This window comes from Sapajus apella, unplaced genomic scaffold (assembly GCF_009761245.1).
Source record: "Sapajus apella isolate SASKATOON/1434 unplaced genomic scaffold, GSC_monkey_1.0 scaffold1, whole genome shotgun sequence".
NCBI lineage: Eukaryota > Metazoa > Chordata > Mammalia > Primates > Cebidae > Sapajus > Sapajus apella.
Genome location: NW_022436941.1, coordinates 75,661,087 through 75,681,542, shown reverse-complemented (window position 1 = coordinate 75,681,542; position 20,456 = coordinate 75,661,087). Strand labels below are relative to the sequence as shown.

Below are 20,456 nucleotides of genomic sequence, written 5' to 3'. Positions count from 1 at the left end.
TATCTTGGTTCTTTCTTCAAAGAGAAGGAGGAAGCATTTGCTGGTAAAGGTTCTGAATCATTATTTATAAAAAAATTTAGCAGCAAAGGTTTTTCTCATTTTAAAATGAAATTATTTACTAGGAAGAAAAATATACTGCTTAGTTCCTCGGTCACATAATGAAAATTTGATTTTCTTACTGTCATTGTCTTATAGTAGTCCATGAAATGTGGTGCCTGTGTTTCAGCAGCTGCTTTGGTAGAGAATAGCAATAGTGATTGTAGTTCAGAAAGGCAGATGATCTGAATAATTGTCATAGGTTTCTGAGAATTCTCTATATTTTATTTCAAATAAGGATGAAATTTACACTCAGGAAAGCTATTAAGCTGTCCGGACTTCTGATCTCCTTTTTCATTCAGCCTCTCTCTACCTTTCATTTTGGTGAAATAATAGAATAGCAAATGCAGCTCAAGCTTTTCATTTAATGTATGTTTCCTTTCTGTCCAGTATATTCTAATAGTAGAATATTAATTTCATGTCCTTTTCTATAAAGACTTGAGCTAATATATTAACATCTTAAGTTTTTTTTATAATTTTTTGGTGAATTCTGACTTATAGTCACTTATAAGTTATAATTTCCAAATTCTTGTTTTGAGTATTTTAATGATTCTAGCAACTCTATGGTACCAGCTAACAAAGTATTATTATTATTTTATTATATTTTTTATCTTTTGGGAGATAGAGTCTTGCTCTGTTGTCTGGGCTAGAGTGCAGGAGGTACAAACATGTTAAGTCAGCCTCAACCTCCTAGGCTCAGCGAACCTTCTTGTGTAGCTGAGACTGCAAGTGCATGCCACCATGCTGATTTTTAAATTTTTTGTAGAGACAGGGTCCCACTTTGTTGCTTAGGCTGCTCTTGAACTCCTAGGCTCAAGACATTCTCCCATGTCAACCTCCCAAAGTTCTGGGATTACAGATGTGAGCCACTCCACCCACCTTATTTTTTCATATTATTACATGTTTTTTTTTTTTTAAGATGGGCAAATGAAAACTGTATGTATCTGTGGTGTACAACATGATGTTTTGAAATATGTGTATATTGCAGAATGGCTGAATCAAGCTAGTGAGAAAATCTATTACCAGTTGAGCTCATTCAGAAAGAGAAAAGGTGAACCAGGTGCACTAGCTCATGCCTGTAATCCCAGAACTTTGGGAGGATGGCTTGAGCCTAGGAGTTCAAGACCAGCCTGGGCAACATAGCAGAATCCCGCCTCTACAAAAAAATACAAAAATTAGCTGGGCGTGATGGTGTGCACCTGTAGTCCCAGCTGTTCGGGAGCCTGAGGTGGGAGGATTGCCTGAACCTGGGAGATGGAGATTGCAGTGAGCCAGAATCATGCCACTGCTACTCCAGCCTGGGCAATAGATCAAGACCCTGTCTCAAAAAAAAAAAAAAGGAAAACCCTTCTGTCTCATTACAAAGCACAGAAATTAAAATGGTGTGTGCATTATCATTTGAATGTGTTGTAAATTGAACTATATATATAGCAAACATAATCTGCAGCCTTACTAAGCGTTTTAATGAAACCAAGTATGTGTAGACTGTGGCTTTGGCAAGCCTGGCATCATAGTCTTCTGCCTAGGCTCTAACATATGTAAGCCAACTGCACGTTAAGCTGAGTTGCATTTGATTTGATAAATTTATAAGTACATCCTAAGTTTCATGCCAAATATAACAAATCATGGGCATGGCTTGTGTACTGTCTTAGAGCGATTATTGTTTCTGTACTCCAGTTGCCAGATATCACACTGGATCAAGGAGGGACAGGAGTACCACACTGTGGGGTGGAATTGTCCTGCAGTCAGAGCCTACACATAGCTAACATTTTTCTCTTAGAGCACAGACATCTCCCTCATTTCCCCCTCCCTGCTTTCCCCTCCTTTACTCATCAGCTCTCTGAAAACTTTCATTTTATCTAACTTTTGGATCTAGAAGCTTTCTTCAGACTTATTAGAATTTAGAAAGCATTGTCAGAAGGAAAGTGACACTATTATGAGTTGAAAACATTTCATAGGTTTTCTGCAAATTTTTATTCCACGTCTAATATCAGCAGGGTACCCTGTGGTAGTGGTTGGGGTAGGAATTTTTAAACTCTCCCTGGATGATTTTGACCACTGAGAACCAGTAGATTGATTCTTTTGCCTGCTCCAGTTTGTGTCTAGAAAACCTCAACAGAACTAGCATAAAGATAGAATTGTATTGGTACTGATAAGGTACTGTGTTTTTCTTAATTAAATATCAGTAATTTTTAAATGTATGCATAAAATAAATTTTCCTTTTACAAAAAATAAGAGAATAATTCATCATCTTATTGGTGGCTTCAGAACTGCCATTTGAGAATCCTTATAGCATTCAATAATCAAGATAAATTATAGCATTGTTGAAAATACTTTTTAGTGTTCAGCTTACATGCAGTGCCATTCAGGTTATGAGTTGAGAACGCTTTTTTCTTTCCTCAGCTCATGCAGTTCCGTTAACGTTGATCACTTCTGTTGTCATGCTGCATCTTTTTTTGTTTGGTTTTTGGAGTCTCACTCTGTTACCCAGGCTGGAGTGCAGTGGTGCTGTCTAAGTTCACTTTAACATCTGCCTCCCAGGTTCAAGTGATTCTCCTGCCTCAGCCTCCGAAATAGCTGGGATTACAGGCGCACACCACCACTGCCTGGTAATTTTCTTATTTTTAGTAGAGACGAGGTTTCGCCATGTTGGCCAGGCTAGTCCTGAACTCCTGGCCTCAAGTGATCCACTCGCGTCTGCCTCCCAAAGTGCTGGGATTACAGGTGTGAGCCACCGTAACTGGCCTCTCATGCCACATCTTGACCTGAAACCTTGAACTGCATTTCTCTCTCATCGTGGTCTCTTCTTCCTTAGTAAGCATTCCTTTTCTTTTGGTAGATCTATTTTGTATCTGTCTGGACCCTATAATTTTTCCTTACTTTGCCCTCTTAAATCCTAGAGCCTGATATTCTTTTGCTGTTTTTACTTTTGGACAAGCATAGCCCTCACGTTCTCTACTTGAGACTTACTGGATTTGGGGGCCTGGGAATCAGGCCCCCAAGCTATTTTCTAAAAGCTTCACATGTTCTTTTGGTGTACAATTGGGGTTGGAAACCACTAGAATAAGAATTAAACTTTTTGTCACTTTTTTAAGAAAGACCTCTGCATTCTGCCTCCAACCAACCTTTTAAACCTTGTCCTGTTTTCCCGTTCTATCTCCTTCACTGGCTAAACCAAATGGCTTGTCTCCGCACATGTTATATGGCTTCTGCTTTTGTTACATGCTAGTCCTTCCATCTGGAATAGCCCTTTTGTCTCTTTTCTCCCCACTGAGTTTTCTCATTTGGCATTTTAGTTCCCATATATGCCCTGGCCCTTACAGAGACAAAACCTCCCCCACTATCCATATCCTATACCACAGTGGTGTTGCATTTGTTATACCTGATGAACCTACACTGACTCATCATCACCGAAAATTCATGTTTTATGTTAGGGTTCACTCAAGTATTGTACATTCTGTGAGTTTTAATAAATATATTATGGCATGTATCCACCATTGTAGTATCATATGTAAGAGTTTTACTGCCTTCAAAATCCTCGATGTTCTGCCTGTCCATCCCTGCCTCCCCCGAGCCCCTGACATTTTTACTGTCTCCACTGTTTTGTCTTTTCTGGAATGTTATGTAGTAGGACTCATACACTATGTAGCCTCATGACTTTTGCAGTCAGAAAGTCAGCAGAGTGTCATGTTGCAGCTAATGCATGTTGCCACTTGTCTGCTGGCTTCACCATGTTGGTGTGGGGAAACAGCTGGAACTATAGCAACTTCAGGTCCTGCCAGATCCTCTCTAGCTTCTCTTACTTCAGAGCCAGGCACATGCTTAGTTTCATCATGAAGACCACTGACTTCTCTTAGAAGATACCCCATCAGCAAAGTTGAAGACTTGGAAGTGATGAAAGGTTGAAGGGTGTTCCCATCTGTCCTTATAGGTTCTACTCATTCTCAGTTTCACTTTGCCCTGTTCCTTGGGCCATATGACTTCAGGCTGTAGCATCACCAGCACAAAAAGAAACAGCCTTCCATGGACTAGACTGTTTTACTGGCCCTCACAATCATGCAAGATGAAATCCTTGCAATAAAGCCCATATATATATGATTGATACAGCAAGCTTCCCAGTGCCTAACAGTGTGTATGATGTATATCAGGTGCTCAGCAAGTGTTTGTTGAATGCATAAGTGATTAGATGTACCAGTGAATGAATGAGAGACATAGTCCCTGCCCTCAAGGAGTTCCTAGACCAGTATGGAGACAGAACTGCAATGTAGGTCCGACAACCCAATTGTGGCATTTTGACATCTCTAGTGGAGCAGTCTGGAGAAGAACTGGGCCTCCCCCTAGGCCTCCCAGACATCAGTGTCTCCCTAGTTTGGGGTTATGTTGGGTGAGGTGATGGGCACAGACTGCCATGTTAGCTGATGTCCCCAAGGGGCTGGGGGCACATAGTTCAGTGTCCTAATGTCTAACAGGTGACTACAAGGCTTGCTCCTGAAAATGAGGTTCTAGCTATTGTGTGTCAGGTGCTACAGCAAATATGAGGTCAACTCGTAGTGACGTGTGGGTCTGCTTCTGGCACCTGCTCCTGGGACCACATTGGTTGTGGCCATTGGCAGTACTGTAATTGTAGCAGTTCCATTTTGAGGAAGCACTGCCTAGCCCTCGGGAGGAAATAACAGCAGTCATGGGTGAGGCAACAAACACCAGTTATTGGTATCCACTGGCTGCCCTTGGCTCACCAAACCGCAGTGGCAGCCATAGGTGAGGTACTTGTAATAGTACTGGATTATGTTGTGATACTGTTTGAGTGAATAAAAGCATAGGCTTGAATGCTTTATAATCATTAACATAGAGGTATTCATATGTTACTTTGTGGCTTACCATGTGATTCTTTTTTTTTTCCCTTCAAAAATTACTAAAATGATTTTTTTTTTTTTTATTCTTTGGCACATGATGATCTTTACAAAGTTTGTACATAGATAATAGGAAAAAGTTATATATTTAGTCACAATTTGAAAGATAGTGAATACAAATTATTGTTTCTCATTTTGCAATGATAAAGCAATTTTACTGTTAATTTTTATCCGTGTGTCTGTCTTTTGGTTGTCACTAATTTGTTGTCACTTATATGTTGGTTATCACATATATTTGCACCAAATCTGGTTATCATAAGGCCCAGTTTATAAAAATGTGTGTAAAATCCTCACTCTCCAACATTCTTACAACAAGATTTAACAAAATTAACAATATTAAAAGCATTTCTCTGTTTATTCTTAAGTAATCAAATAATCAAGTGATAAATAATCAAATGATCAAATAATCAAGTAATCAAATAATCCTACCTGGTACCATTCCACAGCTAAATACATAATGGCAATAGAACTATCATCTTCAAAATGAATTGTTTTTTTCTTTTGTATTCATTCCACATACGTTTTTGAATGCTTACCATGTGAAAATAATTGATCTTTATAATCAGTATTTCCTCTGAGAACCTATCTTCTAGGGTATTTTGATCAAAATTACGTGCACAGTGTTTTAAAAGTATTAGATATCATTAGCTTATTACCAGGCCAGTTTCTTAAAATGAAATGATATACTTGTTTTTATCTGTGCTTTGCTCACATTCTGCCTCCTGTCTACGTTTGATTAACTGACTATTGTACTGCTGTTGGTACATCCTTATTTTCGTTTCTAGATGATACGGAAACATACAAAAGGCCATTCTAAGACATATAACTTTACCTATAAATATTTCAAAATTGTAGACCAAACATATTTTTCCTTACAAATGAGGCCATCAAGCTCAATATTAAATTTACCTAAAGTCTTCGAAATACTTAGAAATACACTGTGGCCATGGGTAATTCAGCTCCTAAAAACTGCAGAGTTGTAAGTGTCATTAAAACAATCCAAGAGGATAGGAAATAATGAATTGAAATAATCTGACTGAGCTGCAATAAAGATTCAAACTGATAACAAAGCATCCCCCTAAGGTAACAGTTCTTCCTGCAATTGAGCTAAAATGTTAATCAAAAATTAGTTTCAGATTATAGAGGTTAAGATCCTTCACAGTAGGGCACGTAATAGTAATCAAAGATACTAGAAAAGAAAATTCCCTTGAAAATGCCTTTGGAACTAAATAAAGTGATGATTGTGATGGTTATTTTTTTAGTTGAGATTTCAAATTAATTGCCTGCTGACATTAGTATTGTTCTTGAGTATTGCATAGCAGGTGACCTCACTATATCTCCCTTATTTACTTAAATTGTTACTAAAAACCTTAATTATGATGAGTTCAGTAACTTTGCCCCTGTTCACTTGGAAGCGTTGGCAATGTGGTATTGGCTCAAGGTAAATAAAATCTTCAGGTTTGTAAATGAAGAATGTGGTCTCATTTGGGAGAACTTATTTTAGTAAGTTATGTAACATCCCCAGCGTACATTAAACTGCCTTCATGGCAGATTTTCCTATTTCCTGTTTTTCTCTTTTGCTTCTTTTTCTCAATAAATTGTAATACTCACCGTTTTAATATAAGGGACTTGTCTTTCAAGGGAAGAAAAATTAAGTAAACTTTTTGAAGATTTGTTCTGCATGCAGAAGTTGCCGTTTTGAAGATTTTTTAAAAAAATTATAAAAGTAACTTGTGCTAATTAAAAACCACAAAATTAATGATACGGTGTGAAATAACATTACCCCTAGGTAACCTTTGCTAACATTATGGATATGTCCTTCCAAATACTTTATTTGCACACATAAAATATATGATCTGTAAGTATTTTAAATGTTAAAATTACTATACATTCTGTTCTGCTGCTTGATTTTTCTTAAATGAAGAACTACGTAATTCAGCAAACCAATATTTTCCAAGTGATCAGTGAGTACATGTTGAAAAATCATTCAAAGATAAGGATTTATTAAGAGAATAAGATAGGCCACAAGATTTAATGTGACGGAGAGCAGGGGTCTATTGATCTGATTTCAGATTTTTTTAAAGAAACTACTATTTGTGAGTTTCAGTGTAGTTTCAAAGAATATCCACAATGGTCAGCAAAGGCTGTTCAATACTACTCCATTTTCCAGCTGCATGTCTGGGAAGGACTGGATTTTCTTAACTTCAACCAAAACACATAATGCAACAGATTGAATGCAGAAATAGATATGAAAATCCAGCTTTTATTTAAGCCACACATTAGATTTCCAAGTATGTGAAACAGTGCCATTTTTCTTACTAAAGTGATATTTTTATTTTGAAAAATAGTTATTTATAAAAGTTATATTTACATGTAATGGATTTATTATTACTTTTAAGTGAGTTGATAAATACTATTAAAATTTTCTAATTTCAGATCCAGTAAATAGTGGTAGATGTACCCATATAAGCAAACGCTTCTTGAGATCACCAATAACTTTTAAATGTAAAAATATTAAGGGCTTTGAGACCAGAATGTTTGAGAACTTCTGCTCTTGAAAGACTTTGAGATTGTCTCCATTTTTGAGTTATTATAAGCAGTGCTTCAGTAAACAACATCATGTACTTGTCTTTGTGCACTTCTAAAAGTTTGCCTGTAGGAAAAATTCTAGAAGTAGATACGCTAGACCAAAGGATGTGTGTTTTTGAAACAGTGATAGATTATACCAGATTTCCAGTTTTTGTGCCCAGCAGTGGTTCATGAGTCATCCTGCATTCTGATCAATGGGATAAGTAGAAAGCAGTGTATTGTTGTTTAACGTTCTTTTTCTTAATTATGAGTGAGACTAAGAATTTTTTAGATATTTATAGCTCATTTTTTTTTTTTATTCGATGAATAGCTTGTTCATATCTCCCTCTCACACACATTTTTTTAGTGGACATTTTGTTTGATTATTTGCTTTTAAGTAAGAGTCCCATGGTAGATTTTATTTCTCAAGAATAGCCATTAATAATATTTTGTATTCTACATGCTCTTTTTTTTTTTTTTTTTGAGGCAGGCTCTCACTTTGTCACCCTGGCTGGAGTGCAGTGATGTGATCTGGCTCACTGCACCCTCCGTCTCCTGGGCTCAAGCCGTTCTCCCACCTCAGTCCTCCAAGTAGCAGGGGCTACAGGCGCATACCGCCAAGCCTGGCTAATTTTCGTATTTTTTGTAGAGAAGAGCTTTTGTCATGTTGCCCAGGCTGGTCTTGAACTCCCTAGCTCAGGCTCCACCCACCTCAGCCTCCCAAAGTGCTGGGATTACATGTGTAAGCCACCATGCCTGGCACACATGCTTTTTAAAAAAAATATCATTTTGACATTCCTCCTCATTGGCAGGTTGGGTCTTTATTCCTTCCCTTTGAAATTGGGCTAATTTGCTGATAGTTTATGCTTTCCCAAGTCTCGATCATAAGATACAGCTTTCACCAGGTTCTCTAGGGACACTTGTACTTGAAAACTAGCCACCATACTATAAGGAAGCCCATAAATCTATAAGAAGTAGGCCTCGTTTTCCCTAGCTGAGGTCCCAGATGACAGCCAGCATTAACTACTGAGCTCATGAATCAGTGACCGTTAAGATTATTCCAGCCCCCAAATGGCTTGAGTCACTCCCAGCCTTCAGGTCTTCCCTGTATATATCCTAGTCACTTTAATTTATTTTTACGTGAACCTTAGCAAGGTGAAATTACCTGTGACAGACTACAGTTAGGCAGTTTTGTCTTTATTTTCTTTTTCACATGTGCATTGTGTATGAATATCTTACTAATAAATCATCTGGTTTTCTGGAGGTGTCCTCTTGTAATAAAGTACTTTAAAATCAAATATATAGAAAAGGAAAGCTTTTGTTATAGAAACTGTTCAGGTGTTATTTATGACTTTCTTTGAACTTAATCAGAGTTGATTTCATATCCCAGCTGTCTTACTGAGCTGGAAGAAACTGATGAGATTCTTAACCTTATTCAAAATGCCTTTATGTCATTGTATGAATTAAATTGAGGTAACTTTTATGCACAAAGAAGAGGAAGGATCTTTGTTTAATAGTGGTTCTCAACTGGGTGCTATTTTGCCCCATTCCTTGCCCCTCCCTGCCAGCATTGTCTGAAGATAAATTTTTTTATTGTTACAGGGCAGGGAAGTGCTACTGGCAGTAATGGGTGGGAGTCAAGGCTGTTGCTGAAGTTCTGCAATACTTAGAACTGAAATGGGAGAGTTCCGTGACCCCCCTCACAGTATATGTGACAGGGGTATGGCTCATCCACTGGTGCTCAAGCCCCTTACGGGAGGGGGAGCATGCAGACAGGTAGGTGCAGGAGCCAGGGCAAGTACCCCTAGGCTCTGGCCCATGACAGCAGCCGGGGTGGTAAGCTGCAGCTCTCCAAACCCAAATGTGCATGTGTTATAGTGCACTATTTTAGCTTTGCCATCTACAGATGACTTAAGTGTTAACCAGCTCAGTGCCCTCTTAGTACCCAGGTTCTTGTCTGGCATCCAGGAAGAATCAGGTCACACACAGAGTTGAGGATAGAGAATATGGGGGTTTTATTGAGTGGTAAAGATGACTCTTAGCAAGATGTGTGGGGAGCTGGAAAGGGGATGGAATGGGAAGTATATCTTCCCCTAGAGTTTAGCCATCTAATGGCCAATATCCTCTCTGACTGCCCCAGCCGAACTCCTCTCAGTGTTCTGATGCTCCTTGTCTACTTTCCTTCTCTGCCGTGCCATTCTGCTGTTCTCCTCTTCTGTTCTTCACCTTATGGAGTTGTGGGTTGGCATTTATGTGGGTACAGGATAGGTGGGTGTGGAAGCTTTTGGGCATGAAAACAGGAATGCCTGTTCCCACTTAGGGCCTTGAGTTTCCAGGCTTGAGGGTGGGGCCTTTGGCAGGGAACCCAGCATTTCCCTGTCTCCTGTCTGTGTCAGAACAACCCCCATAACAAAGAATTATCTGTCCAATGTTTATTAGTGCCAAGTTTGAGAAACCCTGAATTTAAGCCACTCATGTTTTGTTAGTGTAGTTTTGTTTGAGTTTAGATTTTGTAAGTATAAATTATCTTGTTTCACTGAGCAGTGAGTCATTACAAGAGTGCCATTCAAGAAGTATTTATTAGGTGCATAGCATGTGCCAAAATAGCAGATGGCTTATAGAGGGCCTTGTATGCCAGAGGCGTAGCAGGTAGAATATCCCTCTCATCCCCCAAGAATATGCATGTCCTAATCCCTGGAACCTATGAATATGTTTCCTGTATCAAAGATCAAAATTTCAACAAACTGAGTTACAGAGATTTAATTAGCTTTTATTAGTGATTCATGAATCGGGCAGCATCCAGTCTACAAAATAGATTGGAGCTCTGAGGAGGTGGCGGAAGAGTTGGTTTTTGTAAGGTAACTTGAGCAGGAACAGGGAAACAAAATAGTACAAAAAGTGGATTGGCTAACACCTTGGATGAGCTAAGGGAAAGGGTGCTTCCCTATCATCCTGTCTCGGGTTTACTGAGCCCCTTTTGGTTGGTTACTGTGAATCCCCCTTTTTTAGAAAACTGGCCTGTTCTTAAATTTAGTTTGATGACATGGCATCTAGCACAAGTGACTCCATTCTGGTAATTTAACACATGACAAACTGGAATTTGCTGATCAAAGGGAAATTATTTTGGGTTATCTAGGTAGGTACTTTGTCATGACAAGTCATTAAAAGTGGAAGATGGGGTGGAGGGTGAGGGGGAAGAAGGGATGGGGAGGCAGTGGTACAGAACAGAGAGGAGGAGGAGCCAGAACAGAAAACAAAGAGAAGATATTTCTGTTACTGAGGCCCAGGGCAGCTAACTGGCTACGTGGAGGTATCTGTCTAACAGCATTATTGTTCACTGAGTGGAAGCAGTTAATCTGTAGGTAGCTAAATGTTGATGGGTGGGCTGGAGGAGCAAGTTTGGATTCTGTAGTAGGAAAATGCGAGGAAGTTTTCTTGATGTGACTAAGCACAATCTCAAATCTTTCTTGCCAAAAGTTTTCTGCTCTTTCTGAAAATTCCTTAATAAATCAAAACATAATCAAATAACACTTGTTTAGAAATACATATACATTGGCCAGGCACGGTAGCTCACGCCTGTAATCCTAGCACTTTGGGAGGCCAAGGTGGGTGGATCACCTGAGCCCAGCTTGGCCAACATGGCGAAACCCCATCTATACTACACTTTGGGAGGCCTAGGTGGGTGGATCAAGACCAACCTGGCCATCATGGTGAAACCCTATCTTTAAAAAAAAAAAAATACATATACATCTGACTCGTGATAAAAATCAATGAGATCGCTGGGCGCGGTGGCTCATACCTGTAGTCCCAGCACTTTGGGAGACCAAGGTGGGTGGATCACTTGAGCCCAGCTTGGCCAACATGGTGAAACCCCATCTATACTAAAAATACAAAAATCAGCTGGGCATGGTGGCATGCCTCTGTAGTCCCTGCTACTTGGGAGACTGAGGCACGAGAATCACTTGAACCTGGGAGGCAGAGGTTGCAGTGAGCTGAAGTGGTGCCACTGCACTCCAGCCTGAGCCACAGAGTGAGACTCTGACTTAAAAAAAAAGAAAAAATCAGTGAGAGATCAGGATCTGCTTTAGAAAAATTAGCCTCAGAGCCAAATTTGACTTAACAACTTTGCTATGTCAGCAGATGGTCAAAGACTTTGTCATTTTTTAATAAATCATTAATTTATAAATGATATACCATTTGATGAAATCATATTTTTGAAAGAGATTGAGGACACTAACCCATTCTACATTTCCTCCTTATAGCACCTGCACTTTTCAATCCTTCATCTGATGGCTTGACTTTGTCGAGCATTTTTATCAACAGACTTGAGATTCTTAATATGATTTGCTCAGTGATCATGCCTCTTGGAACCACAAAGGCAACTGGAACAATAAAGAGATAAATGGGACACAGCTGCTCCCCTTATATCTTCTTATTGTTCCAATTGCCTTTGTGGTTCCAAGATGCTCATGTTTGTTACATTCAGATTGCTCAGTCCCTGTAATAATGGTGTAGACAGAAATAAATGATACTCAGAAAACTCAGCATATCCGTGACATTTACATTTCAAACAGAAATCTCATCTGATTTTTCCTCACAGTTTCTCCTTATCTTCTTTCCATTCTCTGAATCACCTGGTGTCCACATATGATAGGAACAATGTTTTATGCACGTTTGGATTTATAGTATATTCTCTCCCACAGAGGACAAACATGAATATTAATTATAATTCTGAGAGGGAAGTAATTATAATTAAAGGCATTGCTAGATAGTGGTACTTCTAGATATCTAGCAGTCTGTTATTTTTAATACTCATTACATTGATGTGTATAGCACGCCCCTAAATATCCTATTACACTTTATGTAGCCATTTAACTTTAATGACAATAAGATGAATGGAAGGAAAAAATTCTCTGTTATTTACTAATTTAGTTATATCTTAAAGTTGATTGTTTTAAATGTAAAGCCATCACCCCATTGCTGGAAATTGAATGCAGATAGTCCTAATTGCACTGCCAAAATTGACTTAAAAGTAGAAATGCTTTTATAAAACATGTAAAAAATTATCTCAAAAAGCAACATACTTTTATAGGATTCTAAAAATGCATATAAGATCATAACATTTTTATTGATACAAAATTTATTTTATTTTCCTACACATTTTCTTTTTGTGATAGCAAGTCTTCCCTGCAGCCTTCTATATTAACTGATGCTAAGGATAGCCTATGGTAGTCTTGTGAGTCTATGTTTAGTTGAACGTAAGATGATCTAGTGGGTGTGTGCTGAGAGATCTGAATAATATGATCAGGAAATTTAATATCTATATAAAAATTCTACTCTATAAGTAGAATATGTAAATGTTGATGAAACGTTTATAAAAACTGAGCATATTCTAGGCTAACAAAGAAAACCCCTAATTTCCCAGAGTAGAAATAGTACAGGTTATAGTATCTGATCACATTAAAGTAAAACCAGATATTACACAAAGGTTGAGAGAAATACTGGTTTCATAAAGTTTTTTAAACAGTATTTTGAAGGTGAAGCTTGAAATTTTGAAGTAGGTGGCATATAACACTGAGATTGTTACACATAAAAAGGTGAGCACAGCTCAGTTATTCCTAGCCTTAAGTAATTTTATTAAAGAAAGAATGAAAATTAAACTCTACTGATGTCAAGATGTGAGAAAAAGGAAGAAAGTCAGCCTTTAGAAAAATAAAATTATTGGCCAGGCGTGGTGGCTCAAGCCTGTAATCCCAGCACTTTGGGAGGCCGAGGCGGGTAGATCACGAGGTCAAGAGATTGAGACCATCCTGGTCAACATGGTAAAACCCCGTCTCTACTAAAAATGTAAAAAAAAAAAATTAGCTGGGCATGGTGGTGCGTGCCTGTAATCCCAGCTACTCAGGAGGCTGAGGCAGGAGAATTGCCTGAACCCAGGAGGCGGAGGTTGCGGTGAGCCGAGATCGCGCCATTGCACTCCAGCCTGGGTAACAAGAGCGAAACTCCGTCTCAAAAAAAAAAAGAAAAATAAAATTATTAATAGACTAATAATTTTAAAAATTAGAAGGGAGAAAAGTATTAAAATTGATGAATAAGTATTGTTTGCTTTTCTTTTTAAAAATACCCACAAAATAGATAAACCTGGCCAATTTAATCAAGAGGTCAAAGAATAAACATAAAATATTAAGGATAAGAAGGCATATAATACAGCTTCAGATATTACACATGCAAGTCTAGGCTAATCAATGGAAAAATCTTATCAGAACAGTTTTCCTATATTAATTTTACAAAAAAAAAATCATAAACTTAGGACCAGATAGAAATAGATTTATAACCATGGAAGAACTGTTTTAAATTGCTTCCTTCCCCCACAAAAGCCCCTCCTCTCAGTGTTTCTTGCTTGCTCATTGCGAGTGATTTTACCGGAATGTACTATGTCTTTTAAAAATGTGGTTTAATTCATTAAATATTACTAATGACAGGCCGGGCTAGGTGGCTCATGCCTATAATCTTAGCACTTTGGGGGGCCAAGGCAGCTGGACCACTTGAGGTCAGGAGTTCAAGACCAGCCTGGCCAACATGGCGAAATCCCGTCTCTACTAAAAATGCAAAAATTAGCCAGGCATGTTGTTGCACACCTGTAATCCCAGCTACTTGAGTGGCTGAGGCAGAAGAATTGCTTGAACCCAGGAGGCAGAGGCTGCAGTAGGCCGAGATCACACCACTGCACTCCCACCTGAAAGAGGGAGCGAGACTGTTTCTAAAATAAAAAATTATTAATGACATTCTTTTAGCAACAGCTTGTCTTTCCTCCCTTTTTTCTTCTTTTGTTCCTCCCTCCCTCCTTTCTTCTCTTCCTTTGTATTCAATTTTAAGGAATAGATAATTCTATGCTAGTTCAACTATTCTAGAACCTAGAAAAAAGAGTAAAACAGAAAAGAAAATTATAGATGGCTTTTAAAAATAAAAATAGGCCGGGCGCGGTGGCTCAAGCTTGTAATCCCAGCACTTTGGGAGGCCGAGGCAGGTGGATCACGAGGTCAAGAGATCGAGACCAGCCTGGTCAACATGGTGAAACCCCGTCTCTACCAAAAATACAAAAAATTAGCCGGGCATGGTGGTGCGTGCCTGTAATCCCAGCTACTCAGGAGGCTGAGGCAGGAGAATTGCCTGAACCCAGGAGGCGGAGGTTGCGGTGAGCCGAGATCGCACCATTGCACTCCAGCCTGGGTAACAAGAGTGAAACTCCGTCTCTAAATAAATAAATAAATAAATAAAAATAAAAATAGATGCAAAAATGTAAATTACTATCAGCAAATTTAATTTAACGTTAAATTTACCGTTTATTCCTGGTAAAATTTCTTATGCAATAGCAATAGAATATTATGATAAACTATCTATATTTGAAACTGTACACAAACATACCAGGATAGTGGAAAATCTAAATGCCAGGAAATGCTAACATCATCTTTAACAGACCTCTGGAATTTCAGCTTAATGTAATAGTTTATTTATTGCTCAGGAAAAACACAAGAAAGGGAGAAGCAGGAGTGTGTCTTGAAGTGCACAGTCTTGAGAGATGATCCTGTCAACAGAAAGAATCATACTCTGTAAAATATTTAAAGAGATTTATTCTCAGCCAAATATGAGGGACCATGACCTGTGACACAGCCCTCAGGAGGTCCTGAGAACATGTGCCCAAGGTGGTTGGGGTACATCCTGGTTTTATACATTTTAGGGACACACAAGACTTCAATCAAATACATTTAAGAAATATATCGGTTTGGTTCCAGAAGGTGGGATAAAATGTGGAGGCAGGAGACTTACAGATTTTGGTAGATTTAAATTTTTCTGGTTGACAATTGGTTGAGTTTATCTAAAGACCTGGGGTCAATGGAAAGGAAATGTCTGGGCCGTGGAAGCCAAAGTTTTATCATGCAGATGAGGCATCCAGGTAGCAGGCTTCCAAGAAAATAAATTATAAATGCCTCTTATGAGACTGAAGGTTTGTGTTGTTGTTAATGCTGGAGAGTATAATGAGGCACCCTACTTGCCATCATGGCCTGAAGCAGTCTTTCAGGTTACATTTAAGAGTGCCCTGGCCAAGGAGGAAGTCCATTCAGATGGGTGGTGGGCGGCGGGGAGCCTTACAATTTTATTTTTAATTTATAATCCAGATTTACTGACATGCATGACTTCAACACATGGCTCTGTCTAGCTGGAAAACTGTGAAAAAGAATGAGTAGGAGTGGTTTAAGAGTTAGGCTGAATAATGGTTACTTATCATTTCAGCTCACATTCCATTGGCTGGGAAATGTGGTCTGTGTGGCCTAGGAAGATGAGTAGAAAGGGTTTGATGATGATGATACAATAGTCTGTTACATGGAGTTTCTAGCCAGTGTGATGAGAAGAGAGTGCATGTGCCTTTAAGTATTGGCAAAGAAGAGATGAAATTCAGAAGTCATTGAAATGATAACGTTGTAGGAAAAACCGGGTTTTTGTCACAGGGCCAGGAAGGATTAGGCTCGCAGACACTTTGAAGAGCAAGGGGAAACCAAATTTATTGGGTAAAAAGGAAAAAAACTCAGCAAAGTGACAGGGGTACCTGTTAACAGGTCTGCATCTCATAGATTGAATCCCAAGTTACCACACAGGAGCCCCAGAGGCCAGGCTCCTCCCCCTGCAAATGGGGCAGGCACTTCCCAAGGCTCCACTCTGTCCTCCTGGTGGGCAGGCTGGCTGGAGATTCTCGGAGACCTGCAGTCCCTTTTTTCAGCCTTCAGGCTGTTTTAGGCTTGAAGGCTGGGTTTCAGGGGAAAGGGAGGTGGGCCTTGTCTGCCTCCTGTTTCTGACAGTAATGTAAGCCAGAAAAAATCCAATGTCAACAGATCAACTATGAAGAGAATTTAATAAGTGATAATTATACATAAATGTATGTTGCTGTTATATGCTAGCAATAACCAGTTAGGAAAAGCAGCCTAAATGACGGTGCTTTACAAATTTGAATCTTACTTACCCTGTGGTTTGAGGAATCCTTTGGAATTCTGAAGACAAAAATCAAAATCAGAAGTATGTTAAACTTCTGGACGGTGGATGAGTCAGACAATGATTAAAAAAAAAAGTTATCAATATTTCCTAGTATGCACACAGTAAAGTAAAACTCTCTCAAAATTGCCTCAGTGAAACTAAAGGAGAAAGGAAACCTGAAAGATTTCTGGCAAGTAAGTAACAGTAAATGGGTTTAAGTTTAAAGAGCTTATAATTACTAGCTGAAGGGTTTTTTTTTAAGTGTTATGTGTTTTATTTAGCCTGTCTATATTCTTTTATTTTAATGCATATGGAAATACCTATAGATGTTTTATTGCATTTGCTTGAGAGTTTAGGCATCAAAACTCTTTTGGCCCACATTTTTCCATAGCAGTGTTTCTTATTCTTGGATGTGTATCACAGTCACTTGGGGAGCCTTTAAATATTCTGGTACCTGAAACTAGTTAAAATCAGAATCACTGGCAGTGGGATTCAGACATCAGCATTTTTAAAAGTTCCCCAAATGATTCCCTTGTGTTGCCAAGTGAAGAACTACTGTTTTATAAAGATTTGTTGTGACATTGCTGAGGCTTCCCTTTCCTCCTTTATTCTTATTGTTAGTTTTAAATGAAATTATATATGTGAGTGGCCTACCCTGTACCTAGCACAAGGCTTGCCTGTGATTGGAGTTTAGTAAATATGCATATTGTATTTTGATTCCTACTTAATTGGTCTGAGGATCACTTCATACTGAAACATAAGGAAATAAACAGATGTTCTGTTGCTCAGATCTAGGCTTGAAATACTTTGTCTAATTGCTTAAGTTGTGCATTTTTGTCAAGTTTACTCTGAGAGATTTAAAGCACATTGCAATAAAGGCATACTAGGGTAAGAATTCCAAGTAATAATGGTCAAGGACTAATGGAAAGAAAAATAATTATATCAGGAAACCTAGTTTATAATTGCTAACTTGGAATTTTAATTTGTTCACTGAGACATGTATACCATCATTCTTATCTCGTGAAGTCTAGGTCCCAGTGTTTCTAGACATAGCAATGTAAAATAGTTCCTTTACTTAGAAGCTCATCATTTAGAAATTGTATCCCAAGCTTTTCAAAGGACAGTTTGGGTTTCACAGTGGGTACAATTTGATGATTGAGTTTGTATTGCTGCGCTGTATTGATTAAGTGGGTTCTGACTGGTATCTCCTGGACTCATACCCTTCATTAAGCCAGAGTTGGGAGGAGAATTTATATCCAACATATTTTAGAAACTTAGATATTTTAGATATATTTCAGACATTGACAGTTACATGTAGCAAAACAATTAGACATCAGAAAACAAGGGAATTTTTGAACCAAAGATATTTTAATTAAACTAAGAAATTTTTGAAGACCACATGGTCAAATACATTGTTGTAGATAAATTTTCCTTTTAAGATTTTTGGTGTGTTATATACCTAGTGTATTTATGTGTCATCTACCAAGTTTCATGGAAAGGAAGCCTGAATATATTATTATTACAAAAATGTTCTACATGTCTAAGTGACAAAAATTAAATTCAAATTAAGCAATTATTTATTTTTCTAGGATGGAATATACTTTTTAGCAAAATTCCTTATGAAATTGTTACCAGAAAGGGGTCCTGATCCAGATCCCAAGAGAGGGTTCTTGTATCTTACGCAAGAAAGAATTTGAGTTGAATCCTTAGACTGAAGTGAAAGCAAGCTTATTAAGAAAGTAAAGGAATAAAATAATGGCTATTCCATAGGCAGAGCAGCCCCTAGGGCTGCTGGCTGGCTATATTTATGGTTATTTCTTGATTATATGCTAAACAAAGGATGAACTGTTCTTGAGTTTTTTGGGAAGGGGTGGTAAATCCCTGGAACTGAGGATTCCTCCCCTTTTTAGACCATATAAGGTAACTTCTGGATGTTTCCATGGCATTTGTAAACCATCATGGTGCTGATGGGAGTGTCTTTTATCATGCTAATGTATTATTATTAGCATGTAATGAGGAGTGGGGACAACCAGAGGTCACTTTTGTGGCCATCTTGGTTTTGGCAGGTTTTAGCCAGCTTCTTTACCACAACCTGTCTTATCAGCAAGGTCCTTATTACCTGTATCTTGTGTCAATGCCTAACGTCCTGGGAATGCAGGCCAGTAGGTCTCCACCTTATTTTATCCAGCCCCTATTCAAGATGGAGTTGCAGTAGTTCAAAGACCTCTGACAAAATAACTTTACAGTAAATAGTTTCTGAAAAAATTACATTTGGGCCTATAGGCTTAAAAAGTGAATAATGACATACGCCACATAAGGAAAATGAAAGATTTTGCTTCACTAAATTGTTCCTGGGTGAAATTGCTTATTAATGTAGTGAAATATGATAGAAAACTTTGTTTCAAGGAATAAAAATCTCAAAGAACAAGAAATGTGTAAGTAGCTTCCCAGAAGCTAAAATCTTGAACCGCTTTTGAAGACTAAGTATTTTATGGGTTGAAGCATATGTCAAAACGCTATCATTACCAACAGAGGGAACTGATACACACTTCAACTCGAACCATTCTGTCTTAGAGTAATAATTTTAAAACCAAGCAATACTGAGCCACTTGCTTATTAAAATCCGATGTGTGGACTTTTAAAGTGAATCTGGTTGTTAACACTCCATTTATCTGGTGTTACTCCAGAGTTGGGAATTCTGGGTAATTATCTTTTACTAATAACTGAAGCCTCTGAAGGTTTCTAATTTTATCTTAACCATTTCAATTGAAATATTTCTTAAATGATCACATGCTTTCTTAGAGGGCAAGAGTAAGAGGTTGGCATATGGAAGTAATGAAAAGAGAACAAAACCAGGAATTTTCTGATCTATATTCTGGTTCTTTTGATGTCATTAACGTGAGAAAAACTAACCTTGAATGTTATTCAGAGCTTGGAGACATCAGTATTTATCTCAAAATTGAATGCAGGCTAGCTGCTTAGAAGTTATATTATTGGACACTTATTTAAGCTAATACATAAGATGAGATGTCAGTTGTAGATCAGTTTGTCCTTATACTAGATGGCCACAGAGGGGTATACTTTTCTAATTTCTGAGTCCATTTTTTAGAATAATCTTCTTAATTTGGAATAATTTTAGGTTTACAGAAAAGTAACAAAAATAGTGCAAAGAGTTCCCATGTGCCCCTCACCCAGTTTCTCCTAACGTTAACATTGTATGTTACATTTTTCGTTTTTTCTTTTTGAGATGGAGTCTTGCCCTGTCACCCAGGCTGGTGTGCAGTGGCGCCATCTCAGCTCACTACGGCCTCATCCTCCCAAGTACCTGGGACTATAGGCATGTACCACCACACCAGGCTAATTTTTGTATTTTTAGTAGAGAAGGGGTTTCACCATATTGGCCAGGCTGGTCTCGAACTCCTGACCTCATGATCTGCCCACCTCTGCCTCTCAGAGTGCTGGGGTTACAGGCAAGAGCCACCGTGCCTGGCCCTACATTTTTCAGATATATACATAGTACATTTATCAAAACTAAGAAACCAACATTGGTGCATTATTATTAACTAAACTCCAGACTTTTATGTAGATTTCACCACTTTTTCTGGTAATACTGATAGTTCTAGGATTCAATCCAGAATATCACACATTAGCCTGGTTCCAGGTGTGTTTTATGTGTGTGTATGTATGTATGTATGTATGTGCATACCACAGGCATAGAAGAAGCCAAAAGAGGCCAAAGTGTTTTCTGTTGTTACTGTTATCTTTAGGGAGTGGACTTATGGGTTATTTTTTGTGAAGTTACACGTTTTCCGTTTTCCAGATATCCCAGTGGGAGAAGAGCCCTTTTTTTTATTT

At 38.3% G+C, this 20,456-nt stretch overlaps 1 protein-coding gene and 1 long non-coding RNA gene across 4 annotated transcripts in view; one reads left to right on the top strand and one right to left on the bottom strand.

The window, feature by feature from the left end:
- IPO11 (importin 11) overlaps positions 1–20,456 on the top strand; it is a 209,311-nt gene that overhangs the window by 186,941 nt on the left and 1,914 nt on the right. The window lies entirely within an intron of this gene.
- LOC116552971 lies at positions 8,107–20,007 on the bottom strand. The gene is made up of 2 exons (XR_004269574.1): positions 19,955–20,007; positions 8,107–8,197 (listed from the first exon to the last, which is right to left on the bottom strand). It is a non-coding gene; the product is annotated as an uncharacterized LOC116552971 (long non-coding RNA).